The sequence below is a fragment of the Astatotilapia calliptera genome, chromosome 9 (genome assembly GCF_900246225.1).
Source record: "Astatotilapia calliptera chromosome 9, fAstCal1.2, whole genome shotgun sequence".
Taxonomy (NCBI): domain Eukaryota; kingdom Metazoa; phylum Chordata; class Actinopteri; order Cichliformes; family Cichlidae; genus Astatotilapia; species Astatotilapia calliptera.
This window is the reverse complement of record NC_039310.1, coordinates 29,297,041-29,305,073: the sequence shown is the minus strand read 5'-3', so window position 1 is coordinate 29,305,073 and position 8,033 is coordinate 29,297,041. Positions and strand designations below refer to the sequence as shown.

The 8,033-nt window shown below is 40.9% G+C and overlaps 1 non-coding gene across 1 annotated transcript; it reads left to right on the top strand.

Annotated features, from left to right (window-relative positions):
* Window positions 1-6,604: 6,604 nt before the first annotated feature.
* trnai-uau (transfer RNA isoleucine (anticodon UAU)) lies at window positions 6,605-6,698 on the top strand. Its single transcript has 2 exons — window positions 6,605-6,642; window positions 6,663-6,698. It is a non-coding gene; the product is annotated as a tRNA-Ile (tRNA).
* Window positions 6,699-8,033: the final 1,335 nt, after the last annotated feature.

Here is an 8,033-nt window from a genome sequence, read left to right as displayed (position 1 = left end):
ACAGGAAGCTGACATTCGTTGATTGTTTTCATTGATTTTCCAGGGCTGTCAATTTTCTCTATTTTTTTTTTCTTGCAATTTTATTTGAATTTATTTTGTAGTTTTGCTCATTTTTTTATTTCAGTTTTATATTAAATTTATTTCTTTATTTCTAATTATTTAGCATTTTATTTATTAAATACAGATATTCTACTTCTGCATTTGTTTTAGAATAAACTTTTTTTTACCGATTCTTTTTTAAGTTTTTTTTTTAATTTTTTAAGTAATTATCATTTTACTTTATAAATGTTATTTTTTGTCATTTTTTTAATGTTAATTTGGATTTTTTGTGCTATTTTTAATTGTTATTCCAGTTTTATTTATTTATCTATATACTTTCTGCCTTTCCTTTTATTTTTTGTTTTATTTTCAAATTTTATACTTTTTTTATTATTTATCACCACATTCATTTTCCTTTATTTTCTTATTTAGACATTTGCAGTTAATTTTAACTGTAAACATTTTTATTTTTGCATTTTAATATTTTAGTTATTTTTTTCTAACTAAAACACTGCGTATATATTTTATAAACATATGCAAAAATATCCACCTCACCACTGAAACCTGTGACAGATGAATGATAATGATAAGCTTATCAGAGCTGTAACGTTCTGCTGGGAAACCTGATTCCTGACATTTATGTGGATGTTACGAAACACTATCCAAGCACAGCACAACGGGCATCACCACAACCCAAAAACTGTCACGAGCTCCTCGAAGAACGGCAAAGAGCCCAAGGCGCTGACCCAACCTCCAAACTCCCCAAATCCCAATCCAATCAAACCTGATCCACAAGGTCCTGACCCGGAAACACAAAGGACCCAAAGGATCCTGGTCTGTGCCCCCGAGGTCAGAGGTGCTTTGGCAGCACGAAGCACAGAGACGCCCAATATGAGGCAGGTGGCTTTAATGTATAAAATCTGGGCCTATTCTGATCATTTCTGGGATCATATTTCTGTTCTCAGATACTACAAGACTAGCGTTGCATGATTCAGTTTTTGAAAGATTTAGAGTACAAATACGACAGAAAACGAGGAAAGCAGAACGCGTCCCCTCTAAATCAGATATAAGGTAAATCAGGTGCATAAAGACATTAATAATTCTTTTACATCAAGGACTTTTGCTGCCTACGTTCAATTCTTTCCATTCAGAGGTGAAGCAAGCCGCTCACTGAGTAGGCGTCTTTTATTCTGAAAAGTGAATGGCCTGGCCTGTATTTATATAGCGCTTTACTAGTCCCTAAGGACCCCAAAGCGCTTTACACATCCAGTCATCCACACACTGGTGATGGCAGCTACATTGTAGCCACAGCCACCCTGGGGCGCACTGACAGAGGCGAGGCTGCCGGACACTGGCGCCACCAGGCCCTCTGACCACCAGGCCCTCTGACCACCACCAGTAGGCAACGGGTGAAGTGTCTTGCCCAAGGACACAACGACCAAGACTGTCCAAGCCGGGGCTCGAACCGGCAACCTTCCGATTACAAGGTGAACGCCCAACTCTTGAGCCACGATCGCCCGTCGTGGAAAAGCTCTCATCATCATCACCTCCCTCCCGCTCTATCGCTGTGATGTTGGGATCAAACTAGAGTTCAGGTTAAAATGAGATACGGGAACAAAAGAGAAGAAAAAGAAGGGCCCAGATGGTCTGAACGTAAGATTTATCAGCAGGGCCGACAGACTCGGACGGCTTCCGTACCTCATCTGCTCGGCCGAAAGGGAAAACAAAAACAACAGATCTGAATTAGCATTACGTAACGCAGATTAACAGCCTGTCTGCTTCCCTGCTCGAACAACAGCTGTGATTCAGACACTGATAGCACTGATACTACTGCGTGACCAAAAAAGCATAATAACAATAAAAGCGATTACGATTATTTACTCTGCGGGTGAGAGCAACTCGGGGAGCAATTACTGACCTGTAATCTGCACAACTGGATAAAAGGTGAAGAGGAGGGTGGTGGGGAGGGCGAGGAGAGAGCAAAGGCAGCGGACAGAGAGAGAGCGATGGATTACGAAGAGAAAGAGGAAACAGGATTAAGAGAGAACAAGGTGGCTGCAGAGGAAGCAGTGGAATGGCTCAGTCTTGTAGACCATGAATAAAAAGTGTGCAGCGTTTGTTTTTGTGGGGACGATCACCTGCATTTGTCTCAATTTTGGTCAATTTTCACCATTAAAAACACACAGAATCAACCTTTACACTGTAAAGGCAGTAAAGGTCCTCACTCTTTTAAATGACATCATGGTTGCTGCGAAGATGCTGACCAGTCAGGTTTGGTATCAGTCTGTGACTGAATGGGTCAAGATGGCAATTATGTGCAACCTGCTTGTTAACTGGGATAAACTGTTGAAAACGACAAATCCCTACATCATTACTTGGAAGTCTTCACCAATCTGCATCCTGTGCAATCACCTTGTTATAGAAAGTGGTGTCCCAGAGGTTGAGGATGCTGCCCTGTCGTCACTGCAGTCAGCAAATGCAAAAAAGGTCAATGCAATTTTTCTGTGTCGCCAGGAGTTTGCTATTTTAACTCTGTGTGACTAAAGTGTGACTCTAGTAGCTTAGAGCTGTCAAGCCAACAATGATTATCTGGCTCTGATAAAACAACAGCGCAGACAACCGTCCTCGTAACCTGATCCTTATCCTTATAAGTATATTTAACTTTTACTTTCTTACACTTTTTTTTCTGGCTGTCATGTGACTTTTCTTTCCTAAATGCACTGCATACTCAGAGTTGTGTAATCTACCCCTCTTAAGTTGATGCTAATTTATTTTAAGGCTACAATTTTGCATTTTTTTAAGTTGAGACAACTTACATAATTTTATAGTTCAGCAATTCCTGAAGTGTAAACCTACGAATGTGATGACTCTCAGGCAGGTTTTGGATTTATGACAATCATATTTTCTTCAAAGATTCCCAACCTTCATTTGCAAAGAACTTCAGAAATGAAATGGCACAATGAATCTATAAATACGAGCTGTTCCTGCGTGGTTAGATTTGACTGAGTTATGACTCAGAAAAAAAAACATGAGTCACAAATTGTGGAAAGTGAGTGCAACGTTTTTGTCTTGTTTTTTAATCTTCATTTATCCAGGAAGTGAAACTCTTGAGATTAAGTACTGATTTTGCAAGAGTGTCCTGGGTCGGGATGGGAAGCATGTCTTTCCATGGAAATTCAATGCAAGCATGGCGGGAACATGTAAACTCGAGACACAAACAGAAGAGTCCTGCCAATGTTTCAGTCCTTGCCTTGAGAAAGCAGCGCTGACCACCGAGCGCGCTGCACAACTCAGTGCTAACATCACAGAAAAGAATCGATGCGTCGACAGGTTGCTGCAGTTTTTACAACCGCAAAGATCTCATCCATACAAACAGTCCTTTACTGGTCTCTTACGACTGCTTAACGCTTCAAATTACATAATAAGAAAGCCTAAGAAGGTACAAAATAATGTTGGGAAAGTGTTACTTTAAAAGTGTTCTTTGACAATATAATAAAATAATACTCTCTAACTTCGGTGCATTGTCACATCTACATATTTAAATTCTGTTAAAGTATCCATGCAAATTGCACAAAAGTCTCCATGTGGTTATTTTGGGGCTACACAGCAAAGCTGTCACATTATTAGAAGTTTGTAACTTACCAAATTATAATCACATGCAACACTGGTATAATGTAAGATCTGTGCAAATAATACGCCTGCCTCATTTATGACAGAGCCATTAAAACTTTACAGGGAGTTTGTGCTCGCCGTTGTCGCCCTCGCAAAGTGGACCAAGGGCCAAAACTCATATTGGCTTGTCGTCCACTTCTTACATTTTGTATTTTAGTGAACACAGCGAAGCCAACACAGCCGAGTTGGAGAAGCAGCCATTATTTCTCAGTGGACGAGCTCAAAGATTCCCAGATTACTGAGACAGAGATGCTGCAACAGCTCGGAAAGACGAGACATTCTGGAGAAAACTCCACGATTGCTTCAATTCATGCTTTGACTTCTCTAATCGTTCTCTAGAAGCGTCTTTTTTTAGGAAAAGATTTGAGTGAGTCCAGCACGCCTCAAGAGCACGTCACAGTTGGCGTAACAGAGGCTTTTGGAGCATTTTTAAATCAACATGGAAACTTGTACAGGGATTTTCCTACATATAAAAACATGTTGGAATCTCCCAAAGAGGCCGTGGACTTCCCCCGAAAGGAAAATCAGCAGTTCTGTAATAATGTTTTTTATCAAGTTTTTTTTTGGCAACTGATAATCAAATGGCTAATCACACTTAAATGTGTTATCACACCTACGAAAGTCCATTCAGAGCCAGGAAAAACCCTGATTAGTCTGTGGAAAGCAACTGCTTGCTGGTGTCATGTCTAAAATAAAAATGTAAAGTAGCTGCTTGTCGTGTGACTTCTCAAAGAAAAGTATTTTACTACAATTTAAGCCTGTAAAATATCACAAAAAAAATCTAAAACAAAACTATATCAATTACCTCGACCCCTACGATCAAGAAGAAAACACTATTAAGTCACAGCTACCCAGAGTCCTGTCCGTTTTGGACAACCTAAAGTGATGCCTGATGACACCAGCAGCATAAATATAGCTGCGTCTAAATAAAAACTCCCATCATCATCTAAAGTATTTTGGAAAGGCTCGACTGCTGTTCACGAGTAAAACAAAAACAATCTGAGTCTTGTTCTGACTCCAACCAGACCTGTTACATCAGGAGCATCAACAACATGTTCTCAGAAGGAAAGGCATATTTTACTGCAATTAAAGTTTGATTTGTACATGTTGTCTCGACCTCTTCTTGTAAAAGCACAATGAAAGCTGTTAAATGTTCTGCTCCGCGGGGTCTCATTCGCCCCCAACTATGTGGTGAAGCAGGAAATCCAGATAGTGGGAGATCCTGACGGTATCAGAAGTTCTTTTGGGATGATTTCCTGAGGGAAAGTGATAAAGATGAGCTTTGACCCCTCACATCTAGGAAATTTCCTGGAAGCTACAGTTAATAAAGAGCGGCATGTTGCAGTCGAAGGATCACTACAAGGGCTCAGTTCCTGTTTTTAGGAAGGAAAAGGAAGTTGAAATTAAAAGCATTCAAAGGATTTTAGACTCCACTGTCTCATTTTATTAATCTATAGATCGACTAGGTATCAGGATGATGAACTCTGCAGCCACACCTGGTATTAATAATCGTTAAAGTTAGAGTCGAGCTGCTGGCAACGTAATCGGATATCATTATGTAAAAAAGCTGGCAGGTCTGCCAACCAGCGCGGGGCATCCTAGGTCGAGGGAAGTGATGCTGCTGAGGTGGAGCTCGTCTGTGGTTTTCTGTTAAGGGAGAGGTTTTGTTTTGTTTGTGAGACTATATTCAAACAACACCCAGAAACCACGTGGGCTTTGAACTCTTCAAACCAGCCTTCTTATCTCAGCTAGTGTGTAAGAGGCGGGAGGACGAATGATTTATAACCATTAGTCAAATCAGACTTTCCTGTGAAATCGCCTGTGTTACTGCTAAGCAACAACAGAACTTTTAGGCCAAAAAGAATGACCCCCACTTTGAACCGAGACAGCTCGTTTATCAGCCTTCATATGTGGCGTAGCTGCCTAAAAAGCTTTCTAATGTGACCAACATTTCAGTCTTTAAATGTTGACGTTGCCTTATAGAACTTTTAATCACTGATGCATTTAAGAAAGCTGAATGAAATTTTTTTTTTTGAAGTCTTAAACTTGCACCAGGTTTCTGGTTTAACTACCTGCAGTAATTTAAAAAGGCGGAGTCTACAGAAACGAATCAGATACTTTGAGAATTTAGAAACGTTTCAAACGCGAGAAATATGCTTAAAATATTTCAAAGATTTGATTTATCGATATTGACTGGATTAACGCTTTGTCAGCTTTCCTTGAGGTGTATGAAGCAGCGTTCAGATGCTACGCGAATAATCTGTGGCGCTTTCTGCAAAAAACAACTTGCAGTCATTGTAAACCTGTTAGAAATGACTGTGCTTCAAGCTTCAAACAGGACGTTGCTGGATCAAACAGAACTGCTTATAATTTGATTTTACTCAAACCGGCCTACTCCACCTCACAATCGCTCAGCTTTGCCGGCCATAAATTCTGAATCAGTTTAAGATCTGGGGAGTTTCGCTGGTGTGGCCCACTTCAGATCAAATTGCGTCGCATATGACCCATGATCTCAAATGTAAGTTTGTTGTTGTGTTAAAAAGTACTTTATAAATAAAGTTTTATGGCATGGAGTTTAGGATCTGGGGAGTTTCCTTGCCATGGATGGAAAACATTAATGTCCCTTCTTAGGTTATCACTTCTGCCTTGGGACACAGTGATCCATCATGTGGACATTTTATTGTGGTCAATCCTCAAAAAGCAGAAGTTCACAAACCTTTATCAGCTTGGCGCTCTGGTGACACAGGAATGGATCCCATCAATCAGAAGTGGCCCAACAGAAATAAAAACACTGACGGCTGCCTAAGCCTCCTAGGAGACGCACCTATAGGATAAATGTGAAAATCCTAGGAGACTTCCTTCTTAAATTATTGCATTCACAAGCTTTTAGGGAGCTCCAGTGGCGCAATCGGTCAGCGCGCGGTACTTATAGGACAGTAACCTGCAGAGTGATGCCGAGGTTGTGAGTTCGAGCCTCACCTGGAGCAAAAACTTACAATAGAGTTTTATTCGTGCAATTTGTATTTTATCTATTTGTACATATTAACAGGCTTCTGCGTGTGGACAGCAGAGAAAGAATTTTAATATACAGAGAAATGCTTTTTCTTTGCATACATGACAATAATCTTGAATTTTAAGCACACTTGACCTCTGACCTTGACATGAAGTTCACCAGGATTCAAATTCTTAGATTTTTAGCAGACGTATAAATTTGAAAATCCATGACAATGGCAAACTCCCATCATTCTTTTAAGGCTGAAGGGGAAAAACTGAAAAAACAAAATGCATGAAACACTAAATCTGCACGAATGCCAAAACTTCTGGTCATGGCTGTGACGCAAAAAAGTTTAAAAGCTTATTTTATTGCTGCTGTATGAAAAAACGCAGTGTTATTGTGATGGAAATGCAAATAACCATAAATAGCCCACTACAGGGTAGTTTCCCTTTAACACTGTAGCTGTCTCTGTTGGCAGTGCAAGTTTCCAACCCTGGACCACTGTGGCATACTGTGCCCTTGTCCCCTCATAGAGGTGGGAACAGTAAAAATGCAGTGTGGCCACTAATCGTGCCCGAGCATGAAACAGCAGCGCTTCCTCAACAACAGCTGCCGCCCTTAAAATTACTGCTGAGGAATTGAGAAATCTATGAGAGGCATGAGAGGACAGCATGTTGTCGCTTCCAAAAACGGACCCAAACAACAAAAGTCTTAAAACTGTGAACTTGGTCCCGCTCTGAAAGAGTGATCTTCAAACATGTGAGGAGAGAAGAGCTGCGATTAAGTGAAACCTACTCGAGGGACGGTGCAAGGCAACTGTACAAGGGTGTAAATGCACCCGAAGGTGGGATTTTATCTGCCTGGAATCGACTCCACCCCAAAGAAAAGCCCGGTGGGTGTTTCTGGAGAACATGCTTTTCTCCAGAAACACCCACCGTGCTTTTCCCCATCCTCCGTCATCTTTGTGGAACTCTCACACTCCACCCATACTGAACCCTTACCCCTCAAAGCTCTGCAAACTGAAAAGATTGTCGTGGAATTTCCTCCACTGTCACCTGACCTCCACCCCACTGAACCTTTACGGAGGCACTTCAAGGCAGAGAAAGCCAAACATTCCTGGCGTGCCAGCCTGCTCTTTGGAGCGTTGTCAAAACTTGTGGCTCGACTTCTGCTCGCAGTAAAGCAAAAAGCAGGGAAAGAGAAGATGTTTATTCAAATGGTTAAACTGATGTTATCACTTGTTACTTCTACTTTGTCCGATAACGACAAAACCAAATCTAGGCAAATCTTTCTCATGGCGGATGCACTGCTTTGTGATCTCGCCTTC